Source organism: Entelurus aequoreus, linkage group LG18 (assembly GCF_033978785.1).
Source record: "Entelurus aequoreus isolate RoL-2023_Sb linkage group LG18, RoL_Eaeq_v1.1, whole genome shotgun sequence".
Classification (NCBI taxonomy): Eukaryota; Metazoa; Chordata; class Actinopteri; order Syngnathiformes; family Syngnathidae; genus Entelurus; species Entelurus aequoreus.
Genome location: NC_084748.1, coordinates 19,353,529 through 19,369,802, shown reverse-complemented (window position 1 = coordinate 19,369,802; position 16,274 = coordinate 19,353,529). Strand labels below are relative to the sequence as shown.

At 37.4% G+C, this 16,274-nt stretch overlaps 1 protein-coding gene across 1 annotated transcript in view; it reads left to right on the top strand.

Moving 5' to 3' along the window:
- The first annotated feature begins 2,075 nt into the window (after positions 1-2,075).
- Positions 2,076-16,274, top strand: part of LOC133633916 (rho GDP-dissociation inhibitor 1-like) — a 39,952-nt gene continuing 25,753 nt past the window's right edge. The window contains exon 1 of the mRNA XM_062026725.1: positions 2,076-2,228. The gene's annotated coding sequence lies outside the window, so the exon portion shown is untranslated. The remainder of the gene's footprint in view (positions 2,229-16,274) is intronic.

The following is a 16,274-nucleotide window of genomic DNA, read 5'->3' as shown; positions in this document are numbered from 1 at the left end:
ATGGCACTCCACCCTTTTCCGGGCGAGAACCATGGACTTGGACTTGGAGGTGCTGATTCCCATCCCATTAGCTTCACACTCGGCGGTTAGGGAGGAGAACTTGCCCCAAGTGGAGGAGTTCAAATACCTTTGGAGTCTTGTTCACGAGTGAGGGAAGAGTGGATCGTGAGATCGACAGGCGGATCGGTGCGGCGTCTTCAGTAATGCAGACGCTGTATCGATCCGTTGTGGTGAAGAAGGAGCTGAGCCGGAAGGCAAAGCTCTCAATTTACCGGTCGATCTACGTTCCCATCCTCACCTATGGTCATGAGCTTTGGGTCATGACCGAAAGGACAAGATCACGGGTACAAGCGGCCAAAATGAGTTTCCTCCGCCGGGTGGCGGGGCTCTCCCTTAGAGATAGGGTGAGAAGCTCTGTCATCCGGGAGGAGCTCAAAGTAAAGCCGTTGCTCCTCCACATCGAGAGGAGCCAGATGAGGTGGTTCGGGCATCTGGTCAGGATGCCACCCTAACGCCTCCCTAGGGAGGTGTTTCGGCATTGGGAAGACTATCTCTCCCGGCTGGCTCTGGATCCCCCGGAAGGAGCTGGACGAAGTGGCTGGGGAGAGGGAAGTCTTGGCTTCCCTGCTTAGGCTGCTGCCCCCGTGACCCGACCTCGGATAAGCGGAAGAAGATGGATGGATGGATGGATGGAAATAAGCCTATAGTTAAATTTATCAAAAATATATACATATAATAAAACCTTTTAAAAATGCATGGTCATAATTAGTTGACACCGGTTATTTACTTCCTGTATTTAAGTGTCACCCTTTGTTGTAAGGCAGGTGTGTCCAAACTTTCTACTGAGGGCCGCATACGGAAAAATTAAAGCCTGCGGGGGCCATTTTGATAGTTTTCATTTTCAAATGATAACAAAATATATGGATTTTGTTTTGTTTTTTACCTTTAGGGCTCCCAGGGACCATAAAGTGTCTAAGTCATTAAAATGTTAAAAACAAGTCAAATTATTTTTTTATTTAACGCTTACGGTAAATCTACAGTATATCAACTTCAGGTTGATATAAAATTTAAAAAACCAAAAAGGTTTTATGCCTTTTCTGTCAAGACAACTTTGTTTTTTATAATACAACTGAAATATGCAGTATTTCCCCCACTGCCCAAAACATTCAGAAAGCAATGTTTGATGTGAAGTAATTAGAGCCTTAAAAACATCAATAATGCAAGACATCATTGATATTAATTCACTGTTGTTTTTGAGTAATCACAGTGAAAAGATAAATAAAATTATTTATTTATTTTTAGTTAAATATATTTAGGATACAAAAGGTGCCCCACTCAAAGTGATACATTTGTATTAGTTTTTTTTTAAACTTTCAACACTTAAGTTACAAGATCAACTTAAGATATATCTGTCAATTTTAGGTTTGAACTATTATTTTGTTTGTTTTATGCTCTTTTGTCAAAGAAAACGTTGATGTTTTTGTATGGCAACCACACAATATATGCAATATTTTCCACATAAAACATTTTAAAGTGAAATATTTGAAATAATTGGAGCCTTGAATAGGTCAATAATTCATTATAACATTGATTTTTAAATTTTTTTAAGCAATGGCAAAAAAATAAAGATAGACAAAAGAAAAAAACAGCCTGCATGGCAGCTTTGTGTCAACATTGTAACCTTTACTAGTTAATGTTTATTTTTTATTTTTGCAATAGCATTTCCAGAATGTGTGGCGGGCCGGTAAACAATTAGCTGCGGGCCGCACTTTGGACACCCCTGTCGTAAGGCAATTGAAAGTAATAGATATGAATTGATGAAAAAAGTGAATAAATAGAATATAAAATAAGAAAATAGCTAGGAGGTAATAAATCGACACGTTATAATTTGTTCAATTAAAATATGTAACAAATGGAGATAGAATGTATGACAATAAATATAACATAAAATAAAGCATAAAAACAAAATATGTCAAAGGTTGCATAATTTATAAATAAATGATGGTTATGGAGTTTTAATCATGCTCAATCAATATAATACACTACTTGCTATTGTTAAAAAGGGAAATAGTTTGGGAGTGGTCTTTTCGGCTAGCCGTAGTTTTATTCCCGGAAATGCTGCGCGGGCGGCGCCGTCCGGTTTCATCGCCATACTTGCACAGCAGCACACAACAACCGACGCACTTACCGACAGACACCTGGAAGCGCCGCTGCATTTAAGTCAAAAGGTTCGTCCGCATCTTTTCTTCTAAGAATGAACAGTTCCGTTTGTCGAAAGTTATTAACGGGCACAACTCGCCGAGGCTGTCATTTTATGTTGTCGGTATCTTTGTTCAGCGTGCTTAGTCCGCACTAGCTAGCAGCCACTTGCCCCCCTCATCAGCCCCACCCTGTCGGCGATGCTTTAAAAAAAAAAAAAGTTCAAATGTTGCGATACAATTAATACTCGAATGAATTCCATTCAATTACATGAGGTTGTTGTCGTGTCTTCTCTGTCAGGAATAAATCGTGTTAGCGTAAGAAGCTGCAGTGATATTTAATGCAGTCTTAGCAGAATTTGTTTAGTTCCACATGAACTAAGCTTTATATTTTTTTCAAATTAAATCCGTCCACCGTAGTATCATTAAAGATTGACATTTATAAGCACACTGAATCCTACAAATTAATTTTAAGTTAACCTTACATAACACATTCAAACCTCCATAGTAATGTTTGATTAATTTTCTTAGCAATTGTATTTCTGCAATTACACTCTAAAACCGCATTGCTGCTGCTAAACATTGCAAAAGCCAGGCTGTCTGGAGCCTCCAGACAGCCACTTGGATTGTGGTCTATTCCAATATAAAAGCTACCTTTCCCTTTTTTGCCTGAAGTTACATAATGCATTCACACTGTATTAAGCCCCCTCCACCATCTTAGCTGCCATTGTAACACAGTTAGGTGCATTTTTTATATAAAACTGCTACACTCTTTTTTTGGTCTGACACTATCAGTCAGAACAATTTGTGGAGAAGAGTGTAAATGAATGAGTCATACATTGTCAGATGCTGTGTTGTTGTCAATGGCAGTATGATGTTAGAATTGTAGGATGGGAATGAGAGCAGTTTGGAATGTGTGGTTGGTTTGTGCTCGGACATGTTTAAGCAGCGCACACCTTCAGGAGTTGAGTATTCTCTTTGCAGCTTGCAGACATTCCACTGATGGCTGCTAGTTTCGGCAGACCAAAAGATAGGCGCCCTACAAGAGGTTTGAGGAGATTTTCTCTAATCAGCCAAGAAGAAAAAACTGATTAACCCTAGTTAGTTTTGTTGTTGATTTGTCTATAATTTTTGCTCAGTTCGAACATATCAGTCACTTCAACATTATGAGACATTGTGGTTGAGATAGATGATGACTGAATGTTCAATCTTTAGGCTTACCGTATTTTCTGGACTATAAAGCGCACGTAAAATCCTTTCATTTTCTCAAAAATGGACAGTGCGCCTTATAACCCGGTGCGCCTAATGTACGGCATAATGCTGGTTGTGCTGACCCACCTCGAAGCTATTATATTTGGTACATGGTGTAATGATAAGTGTGACCAGTAGATGGCAGTCACACATAAGAGATGCGTCAGTAAACAACACAGAAACTTTAAATGTTCCATTGAGAATATAGAACTTTACACACAGCGCTAAAAAATCTGTCAAAATGTTTTGAGTACGACTTCGGTAAGCTATGAAGCCGCACCGCTTGATTGATTGTTGGCGCATTAAACATAACAGTATTATTATGGTACATGTATAAGGACAGCAAAATGGCACCTATTTGCAGACATTATCTGGCGTTTTGTTTCGCAATATTATGCAAAACCAACTTTTCTTACCTTCTGGTACCTGCTGATCTGTATTTGGGATCTGCATAAGTACTGAAAAAGTGTAGTTAATTGTAGTCCGTGCCGACACCGTAGTCGATAAGCTTCTTGTTTTTCTCTACCTTCTTGTTATGTGGCATTCATCTTCCGCTGTTGCCATTTCTAATATAAAATAGTGTAAAGTTATAATTTATATCTGTCAGTAGACTAGCTATCAAAGCGCTAAAAACTGTAGTGGATTTCCATAATTCACCCAAGGAACTTTAGTTATTAGAGGGTTCCAGTCGGACGGTTTTTCACAGGACACATTTCCGTTGATGTTGCATTATTGAGCCACGGAGATGCTGCTCCGTTATTGATTGAAGTAAAGTCTGAATGTCATTAAACAGTTAGCTCCATCTTTTGAAACTTCTTCCACTCCCGTCCTTGCACGCTACACGACCATAACAGATGACGGGGAGAAGACCTGTCAAAGGTGAGCCACGTAAATAAGACCGCCCACAAAACGGCGCATCCTGAAGAGACGCTCAGAAAGCAACTTGAAGATGATCTGTAAAACATAATCTATGCAACACTTTCACTAAAGAATCACCATCACATGTTATGTTGACAACAAGGAAGTGTTTTAAATTTAGAAATAAATAAAATAAATATGACCCCTTTTAATGCGCCTTATAATCCGGTGCGCCTTTTGTATGAAAATAGACCTGAATAGACACACTCATCGGCAGTGCTCCTTTTAATCCGGTGCGCCCTATGGTCCGAAAAATACGGTAAATATTTATTTCAATTTTAACTGTAGTTGACACGACAGTATCCATCCATTTTCTACCACTTGTCCCTGTCGGGGTGGCAGGGGGTGCTGGAGTCTATCCCAGCTGCATTCGGGCGGAAGGCTGGGTACACCCTGGACAAGTCGCCACCTCATCGCAAGCGACAGTATCTCTCACTGATTTTCCTTTCATTAACAAAGGATTTTATATTATTGTTATTATAGTACAGTGCATGCAACCTGTTTAAAGTGGACCTATTATGATTCTAATCTACATTTAGCATGGTTCTTAATGGCTCTTAAAGGGGAACTGCACTTTCTTTGGTACTTTGCCTACCTTTCACAATCATTATAAAACACAAGATGACGGATCTATTTTTTGAATGCATTCTAAATATTAAATAAATGCAATCAAAAGTCCACTTTTTCTGCCTTTGAAGCGCTTAAAAACATCCAAACACCTGAATTAAGGTTTTATATACAGTACAGGCCAAAAGTTTGGACACACATTCTCATTCAATGCGTTTTCTTTATTTTCATGGCTATTTACATTGTAGATTGTCACTGAAGGCATCAAAACTATGAATGAACACATGTGGAGTTATGTACTTAACAAAAAAAGGTTTTATATCCTAGTTTTTTCTAAATAGCCACCTTTTGCTCTGATTACTTTTTCGCATTCTCTCGATGAGCTTCAAGAGGTAGTCACCTGAAATGGTTTTCACTTCACACGTGTGCTTGAAGCTCATCGAGAGAATGCCAAGAGTGTGCAAAGTAATCAGAGCAAAGGGTGGCTATTTTGAAGAAACTACAATATAAAACGTGTTCAGTTATTTCACCTTTTTTTGTTGTACATAACTCCACATGTGTTCATTCATAGTTGTGATGCCTTCAGTGACAATCTACAATGTAAATAGCCATGCAAACGCATTGAATGAGGAGAAGGTGTCTCCAAACTTTTGGCCTGTACTGTACATGATGTAAGTATATGTGTAATGTAGCAACAGGCACATTTATGATAACATTTAATATTTACATATTTTGATCATTTTAAGCATAGGCGGCACATTAATTTAAAAAAGGCATCATGACGTTCGCTTTTTTACCCCCACTACATCACTGATTTCTACTCACTGCAGACTTTATGAGAGCCAACAAACTAGGGCTGCAACTAACGATTAATTTGATAATCGGTTAATCTGTCGATTGTTACTTCAATTGATCGATTAATAATCGGATAAAAGAGACAAACTACATTTCTATCCTTTCCAGTATTTTATTGAAAGAAAACAGCATACTGGCACCATACTTATTTTGATTATTGTTTCTCAGCTGTTTGTACATGTTGCAGTTTATAAATAAAGGTTCATAAAAAAAATAAAAAAATAAAAAATTGCCTCTGCGCATGCGCATAGCATAGATCCAGTGAATCGATGACTAAATTAATCGCCAACTATGTTTATAATCGAGTTTAATCGATTTAATCGATTAGTTGTTGCAGCCCTAGAACAAACATTAAAAAACGTCACTTACTGCGCAAGGTCTGCTGTCATTAGAATGCCGGCTGATAGGATGTTCATATAGTCCCGTTTAGATGAAGAATTACTCATAATTCTCGCGAAAAAAAGAGGAGTTGAACCAAGCGTCTTTTTTTGTCGTTCCTGCAATTTCTTGGTCTAAATTGGCTGTCAAATTGTACCAACATCATAGCAGTCTGTCGGGCGCTACAATGACTCTTTCATTTCGGTCGAATCATAGTCCTCCACTCAGCCCAGTATTTTGCCTTCGGGGTTTACTCCCTTAGCCTTTGGTCAACCAAGGCCTTAACCACAAGGCAGCGGTAAACACGTCTGTGCTTCTGGGTGTGATTGTGACTGTGCGATATTATAGTACCAACCTGTTGGAATATGTCCTTGTCCTTCTACTTTCCAGGTGAGAAGCACCTACAATGATGAGTGAAGGAGGTTGTGTTACTTTTAGACTGTCAATCAACATATTCTTGTCTAAAGTTGCCACACATGAGAACAAAATGCAATAATCTTTTCAAAATAGTTTATTATGTGTAAAACCACACCCGTATTTGCTCCCGCCATCCTTGGCCGCTTGTCTTAGCCCCGTTTGATATTAACATGACAGGCGTACTGCTGTCTGCGGAGAGTTCCTTTAGCCATTTTAAACTTTCACCATAACAACTTTTTGCAGATACTGTACAGTGGTATTGTACAGTAATTCAACAAAAGTGGTGTTTGGTATTAGCACACCGATTGTATCGTCTGCAGCTCACACAAACTTGCTGTTTCATGTAACCATTATTGAATGGCCAGCAGGCCAGATACGCAAGCTCAACAATTCTAATTCGAAGATGGAGAGAAAAAAAAACCTCGACCTCTTGTGGTTAGGTTATTGCAGTAATTTAAACCTTGATGTCGATTCAATGATGATTAATTGTGCAGCCGGAGTTGGCCAGGTTAAAGTGTGTTTTGCTGTAAGGTATACTGAGCTGTTTTATAGATGCCAATGAAAGGTTGATTTGTGCACAGTCATCACAAATATACATTGGGGAGGTTGTAGGATGCCGGAGAACCCGGAGCAAACCCCCCCACACGTGCACAGGGAGAGCATGCTTTGCATAAAACAAAGTCAAAAAGTAAAAGTGTAGAATTGCTGGGTTGGCTAGGACGTCGCATCGTTTTTTTCTTTTTTCACGGCTTATTTCACAAGATGGTCAACCAAAACAAGTGAGAATGAGTGTGGAGTTTGAGCAGAAAATGTCGTATTGCTGTTCTGTTCTTGGGTGTTCGTTCGTTCAAATGGAGAGATAGGAAATACCTTTTTAATAGAGTCCTGAAAGAAATTGTTCATAAAGGTAATAAAGTCACGGAAAAAGCGAAAGTGTGTCAAAGGAAATGGCTCTTAAAAATAGAACTTTCATCAACTTGTGGAATACAATCACTTTGTAAAATGTTTGAACATTTAATTTGTTTGAGAAACTTTCTGTGATGCAATCAAGTTCATTTGAGAGCAGAACTAAACATAAAGAAAGGACAAGACTCGATCGCATTAGTTTGTGTTCTTTGGTGGTTGCAATGCTTAATATAACTACGAAGACCTGGTTGTGCAAATAAACTAATGTCATGTTCAGTCCTAAATATTGTAGTTTTTAATCCAATCTACCATATTTTTGTTGTCTTTTTTCATAACAGAAACTAAACGCTTAGTTGTTGTTGTTGAGCAGGAAAGCCAAGTGCTTTATTCGAGAAAGATGACCACATTATAGCGTCTTTTGTGCTTTTTGTGAAGAAAAAATCCTGATAGAATAAACGAGATAAATAAATCTCTCGTAGGCTCAACAGTATACTGAATCTTCATATTGCTAGCAAACATTGCTGAACAATGGGGACATTTATAGCTAAATAAAGGGGCACAATATGAACTTTACACCATAAAAACAACGGCAAACATGAAATGTAGATGAGACTAATATTTGTAGGAGGAAAGTAACTTCAAAAACTAAACTTATCCTAGATCGGACTAGATCTGACCAATCTAAGTTTCTGAGCACGAACTGATGAAGCCAGTTACGATCCGTTGAATGAATGCGATGCACGAATTAATCCAACATTGTCTTTCACGGATTAATGCTTAATTTGTGGACCCCTCCAGAAATAAAGATATGATGTGCCTCCAATCTTTTCGTCTTTATATCTTTGCAAGTAGAGATGTCCGATAATATCGGCCTGCCGATATTATCGGCCGATAAATGCTTTAAAATGTAATATCGGAAATTATCGGTATAGTTTTTTTTTTATTATCAATATCGGTTTATTTTATTTTTTAAATTTTTTAAAATTAAATCAACATAAAAAACACAAGATACACTTACAATTAGTGCACCAACCCAAAAAACCTCCCTCCTCCATTTACACTCATTCACACAAAAGGGTTGTTTCTTTCTGTTATTAATATTCTGGTTTCTACATTATATATCAAACAGTCTGCAAGGGATACAGTCCGTAAGCACACATGATTGTGCGTGCTGCTGGTCCACTAATAGTACTAACCTTTAACAGTTAATTTTACAAATTTTCATTAATTACTAGTTTCTATGTATCTGTTTTTATATTGTTTTACTTTCTTCTTTATTCAAGAAAATGTTTTTAATTTATTTATCTTATTTTATGAATTTTTTCAAAAAGGACCTTATCTTCACCATACCTGGTTGTCCAAATTAGGCATAATAATGTGTTAATTCCACAACTGTATATATCGGTATCGGTTGATATCGGTATCGGTAATTAAGAGTTGGACAATATCGGAATATCGGATATCGGCAAAAAGACATTATCGGACATCCCTACTTGCAAGTGTCGAGGCAAGCATTAACGTCTACTTAGCCTAATGGGACTCCAGATCCTCACCTGAAACCTGGATGTACCTCTAGATCCCATGATTGCAAACCAGCAATTATCTACAATTTAAATGTCTGTTGCACTGCCTGTGCTGTGTCGTTGGTGATGGTGATCATGAGAATGTCAATTATTTTTCCATAAACACAGCAAGCTCTTATTTGTTGTTGCTTTTCGGTGCAAGGTTTTTATTTAGAAACAACTAGCCATGACCCTGCCTTAGGGAACTGATGAATCAACAAACTGAGTTGTTTGCTTTTAGGATGAAAGGAAAAACCTAAAGAATGCACCAAGGGTGAGGAAAAACAATGAACAAGCAGCACTAAAAGGTTTTCAACTCTACTAAATTGGTTTTCGAGACCCGCTCCACTTCTGATGTGTCTTATTGATTGTTGCAGCAGTCAATGGCATGTTTCAAAGGCATTTCAGAAGTAGCTCCTTGCCTGGCATACTTCTTTATTGTAGGTATGAAATGTTGGCGTATGGCAGGGAGTCGGACACTTCAAAATGGCATCCCTCACAAAAAACATTGGCAGACTGGTAACTGCATTTCATTTTTGAGAAGTTTGGTGTACAGTTTATATGTATGTTAATCAGACAGACACTGGTGGATTTGGCTGATAATTAAAATATACTGTACAATCGTTGAAAGACAATACAATGTCCAATTATCGATCAGATTGAAACGTCATTAATGAGTAATTGGACGCAGCTTTTACGATATTTTGAATAAAGTAGAAACATGTTAGTAGTATAGAACCGTTTCCATTAGATCTTTTGAAGTAATCATGCCACAACTAGGTATGTAATGATATGACTAGGGATGTAACGGCAAATGGTATAATGATAAACGGTGGTAAAACATACTACGGTTGGTATTAATGTTATAAATAAAAATGATCGTAAAACTGTGATAACACTGATAAACTCACGGACTGGTGAAACTGTAGTGTTCTTTTATTGGAGAAGCAAGCACTATCTAACTTACACGCTAACATGAAAACAGGAGACATTTACATCTTTCTCCATTTAAAAACAACATTCCTCTATCTAAACTTGTATGAACACCATACTGTCTGAGCAACTAAGATATTTAATTGTGCACATTAAACCTACAGGCTGTGCTTTCTTAGACAGACAGACAGATCGATCGATAATCAAAGCAGTCTGACAACAGGAAGTAAAATTGTGTGACGTCACATAAACTGGAACTGATGCACCAAACAAACGTTCTTTTCTTAATCATTCAAAAAACACTAAATCTTTTAAAAATCAAAATGGTAGAAAATAAACATATCTACATAAAAAAAAAGCTAATACAAATAAAAGGGCTCTTAAGTAGCCAGAACATTATTATTATTTAACATGTTTCTTCTGCCAAGAAAGTATATTATTAATATTATATATTAATTTATTGTATTTAATTTTTTTAATACAATTTGTGTTTGAATACAAAGTGAGTATGAGGACTTTTTGAGCACATTCAACAATACCTTGATATTGTTAATTGTGATAGTTTTGGTGACAATACCCATTATGGTGACTATTATTATCTAGGTTGCAATCATGTGACCTAGAGGCACTTCTGAGTTACAGGTGGTAGCCTAGAGTCTCATTAGGCTACAGTTTATTTACCTGTATCAGTGCAAATTTAAGCGTATTTAGAAAGGTTTACAGACAAAGGTTGCAGAAAATGTAATTTCAGTTCTTATGAGTCTTGTACATGTTAAGAATGGACAATTATAAAGCTGCTGTGTCTGTCAAATATATAAGCTAACATTAAAACAATTTAAAATGTGATGGAGTGGGTTCATACACTCATAAGAAAAATAATTTTCGAAAGATTTAAGCCATTCTTTATTACCAGAGTATCACTGCTCGCCTCGACTGCCCTTCTTTGACACAAGGATTTAAAAAAGAAAATATTGGAGACACATGTGTTCACATATGAGGGTTTCACAAATTAAAGCATTAACAATGTTGGATTTATTCGTGCATCGGTATGTACAATATTTAAATTGACATTAAAGAGTGCCGTGCTGCGAGAAAGGATATGTTGGTTTTTTGCAGTTAATTTCCTGGTACAAATATTTGTCATCTGCAGTTTTAATGACGTGACGTTCATATTTTGTCTAATTGTTTAGATTTCCATGTTGTTCAGCAATGTTTAGTTCCAACAATATTTAGCGGTATCAACATTCTGTATGTTGTTGAGCCTATAGAGATTTATTCATCGTGTTCAAAGGTGACCAAACTACGGCCCGCGGGCCAAATGCGGCCCGCCTGCGTCTTCAATTTGGCCTGCCTGCGTCTTCAATTTGGCCCGTGAGACGGCACGAGTTCAATAAACAGTTTCACGGGGAGCGGTGTATCCATATCACATATAAATATTGAGTGGTCTGAATGCTGCCATTTTGTCGCCATCTAGTGGCCAACAAAAGTAACTTTGCCATTATTTGACTGAGAGTTAATGACATGAGGAAACATGCAGCAGGCGATGTGTAGGGAACTTTGCCACAACTTGTTTATAAAGTTTTTGTACTGAGATGGTCACTCATCCTTTATTTAACTGCTAACTGTATCAGTGTTCAAATAACATCAATACTAACTTAATGTAAAGAGTAAAACAACTTGCACTGAGCTAGTCTATATAATTTGCTACATTTCCCTGATACCGAAGTACATGTCAAACTACTTCCATAACGTAAATGACCGCCATAACCACAGCACCACATCCACTAACCACGTTAAACCCAGATTCCGATCTAACAAAGGTCTTAACTCATTCTCCTTCTATGCCACATCAATATGGAATGCACTCCCAACAGGTGTAAAAGAAAGTGCATCTCTATCCTCCTTCAAAACAGCACTAAAAGAACACTTCCAGTGAACTACAACCCTAGCCTAACCCTGTGCCCCCACCACATCCCACCTCCCCGGATTGTTTATAATCAAATGTAAATACCGTATTTTTCGGACTATAAATCGCTCCGGAGTATAAGTTGCACCGGCCAAAAATGCACAATAAAGAAGGAAAAAAACATATATGAGACGCACTGGAGTATAAGTCGCATTTTTTGGGGAAATTTATTTGATAAAACCCAACACCAAGAATAGACATTTGAAAGACAATTTAAAATAAATAAAGAATAGTGAACAACAGGCTGAATAAGTGTACGTTATATGTAGGGATGATACTCGAAACCGCTTTTCCCGGTTGTTCGATAAGAAAAGAACGGAGTTCTCGGACTCGAGTCCCTTTTTGAGAACCGGTACCCGTTATCGAGACCATTATAGTAAAGAAAAAGAGTTGGTTCTTTATTCGAATCCCTGGAATCCTGTCCCGACCAGAAATGCCCCGTGAGACATCGCAAGAAATGACGTCACTTAGCTCAGTCATTAGGAGCACATAGGGAAAGCAGGAAAAACAATGCACCGGAAAAAGCACTCCAAGGTGTAATAAAGTTCAAAACAAAAGGTATAATCCAATGAATAACTTTACTGAGAGATTTGAGCAGGGTACAAACACATGACGAACACTTTTACGACCAACCGGAAACATAGCAACCAGGCTAGCAACGCACCTCCTTTACGGCAGCTGTCGCAACGTTCTTAAAGCAACCGCAGCACATACATATATATACAACATATATGACATCTCCCTTTTTTAACTTTTGTTTTTCTTTCCTTATAAACAAAACAAAATCACACTGTATATGTGTTGTCTGTCTAATTATAAATAATGCAGACGAGGCGTGTTGGCTGAGTTCTTGACGTTTACTTTCACAGCGTGCCCATAACCTCATTCTTAGCTGCTGGGTGGTGACATGCAACAACACTTTTCGGGGCTACCGCGCATGCTCGTCACTCCCGTTGCATGCTGGGTAGTGTAGTTGTTATATTCCTAGCTCATAACATCACATCTTTCCCCCTATAAAGAAATAATGTTAACTCAATAGTGTATTTCTTTTTTTAGCTTTAACTTTTCATTTTTTAGCATTGTAACCACATTTGCAAACAACTTTTCTCTTGATAGAATTTTCTTTCAATAAAGAAATAAAGTGCAAAAATGTCAAAGCATCACAACAAACAGTTATGTCAAATAGCAGCAGAAGTGCACTTTTTGGAGAGCTGTATTATTTTCAGTTTTGTGCCCTAGGGACTGATTTTATTTAACACTATAGTATTATTTGTACACCTATAGTGATCACAGAGACAGGTTGTTTTTGTGTTACTGTATATATTTGTTTTACTTAAAAATCCCACTTAATATACTTTGGGTAACAACAGTCAATATTTATTTATTTTATTTTAATTTTTTTAGGGGGGTAACAGTCAATATGTATTTATTAGATTTAATTTTTTTCTTATATAATAAAAGTGAGCTTTTGTTAAACCAAATATTGTGTGTTTTTTTCCATATACAACAACCTATCTGGACTCGATAAGAGAATCGATAAGGAATCGGTTCGATAAGAGGATTCGATAATAGGCTCAAACTCGATAATTTCTTATTAAACATCATCCCTAGTTATATGAGGCATAAATAATCAACTGAGAACGTGCCTGGTATGTTAACGTAACATATTATGGTAAGAGTCATTCAAATAACTATAACATATAGAACATGCTATATGTTTAACAAACAATCTGTCACTCCTAATCGCTAAATCCCATGAAATCTTATACGTCTAGTCTCTTACGTGAATGAGCTAAATAATATTATTTGATATTTTTCGGTAATGTGTTAATAATTTCACACATAAGTCGCTCCTAAGTATACAGTAAGTCGCACCCCCGGCCAAACTATGAAAAAAACTGCCACTTATAGTCCGAAAAATACGGTACATGTATGACGGAGGATTCTCATCTGTCAATCGTGTGTCTGCGCAGCACAAGCACTGATCCTGCAGCTGTGTGTGTTTGCACAGTTACTAAATAAAACACAAAATATTGCTCGCAAAACGGTGATGAGTGTTGATGAATCACATTGCGTGTGATAAATAATTATATTTGCATCCCCCCGGTATTGTGGCCGTTTTGATGATCAACATATATTTTGCATATAATTGAAGACGGACAAAAAATTCTGCTCATTTAAAAGAAGCAATCCACTTTGCACACGTTTAGTAGGTCAGCTTTGCGTCTGCTATCAGGTTTGCACGTGTTTTACTACACACAAACATTTAGTTAATCAGGACCTATGTGTCCAACTCCAACCTGGAGAAGAGGATTGCACTTTGTCAGGCGTCTACCTTCACACCTGAAGACTAAGCTCTTGCTGGTAGCTCTTAACCACAATAAGGTGGCAATCTCTCAGGGGGGAAACTAAAAAATAAAAGTAAAATAATTAAAGTATCCTTCATCCACATTTTATCAACCATCCCGACATTAATTCTTAAACTGAATTTAACCTGTAAGACTTCACAAACAATAGTCAGCATTTACAAAACTGAAAAGGACAGTAGTCTTATGAATAAAACAAAAGCATTCTTCTCAAACTATTTATCATCAGGTCAGCTGCATCATGCCTCGAAGTTTCTGCATTCTACACTCATTCTCATAGACCACATGTGTGAAACTCAAGGCCCAGGGGCAAAATCTGGCCCGCTACATTATCTTATGTGGCCCGTGAAAGCCTGGAAATAATATGCGATAATAAAATGCTTAATCTTTTTTTACTAAATAAATCAGAATCAGAATCAGCTTTATTGTCATTACGCAGGGTAACGAGATTGAGGCCATTCCATACAGTGCGATAAAACAAGTGTACACTCTATACAGAGGGTGAAATGAATATGTACATGAATATCTACATGAAACAGGGTGGTTGGTGGAATGGGTTATTGCACCAAAGAGAAGGCAGTTATGCGGGTCAATGGGGAAGTCTGTTCAGGGTGGTTAAATGATAAATGGGTTATACTTGTATAGCGCTTTTCTACTTTCAAGGTACTCAAAGCGCTTTGACAGTATTTCCACATTCACCCATTCACACACACATTCACACACTGATGGCGGGAGCTGCCATGCAAGGCGCTAACCAGCAGCCATCAGGAGCAAGGGTGAAGTGTCTTGCCCAAGGACACAACGGACATGACTAGGATGGTAGAAGGTGGGGATTGAACCCCAGTAACCAGCAACCCTCCGATTGCTGGCACGGCCACTCTACCAACTTCGCCACGCCGTCCGTACTAGACATATTTGTTCTTTCCCTTTTGACATTAAAAAGCATGTACTGCATGCGATTGCATATCTTTTAAAAGGAAATATTATCAAAATCAAAATATTATATTATGTATTCCAAAAATAATTTTTGTTAAAATAAAGTTAAACACTGTACTTTAAATATCTGCTTGACTTATGATTTCAAAACAAATTATCAATCAAATTGTAGACTGTAAAATTGACAATAGATTTTATGGTTAAATTCCGCCAACTGAGTTTTTTTTAACCGTAAAATCAACTTTGGTACTGTTTTTTCCATGTACAGTAAGACACTAAAACATAAAAAAAAAAAAAAAAAAAAAAAAAAACTTAAAACAAGATTTTACGGTAAAAAAAAAATCTGCAGCTCTGTTGCTTGAATTTTACCGATAGAAAGAGTGGTATTGTTTTACCATTCCATTCCATTTTTAAAATTGTTTTATATGCTGTAAAAAACCCACTGCTTTGACTGTAAAATTCTGTTGACTGAGCTGCTAGTTTTTAAAGTAAAATAAAAATTTTTTTTTTGCAGCTTATGTAAAAAAATATTGTTTTTCTAGTTTTCATCACCGTTTAAACAGGGATGACAACTGATAGCTCTAGTCCACCAAACATTTTGACAGAAAACCATGCAACAAATACACAAAGTTTTAACTTACAGTTGTGTCGATGTCCTGATCAATGACTTGCATGCTGATAGCATCAAAAGGGCGTCAAAAATAAAACGTATCCTCTTAGTTTCTCCCGGGTGTTCACATATGTAGATAGAACATGTTAAATCCACAGCTTTGTTTTGGCGGCGCCGCCGCCACCGCCGTACAAATATTCCACTTCATCATCTCAGAAGGAAAAGCATCTGATCGGCCCACTTTAGTCGCTAACTCCCACTCTCTCTCTTATTGTAAACTATTAAAGAACTGCGATTGGTTATATTCCCAAAACGTGTCCCACCCATTTACAAGACAAAATGAAACATGATTGGATTTTGGGTCTTTGCGTCCTTTGTGTGGGCAAACATGCGGAGCCTGACAGGTGATGG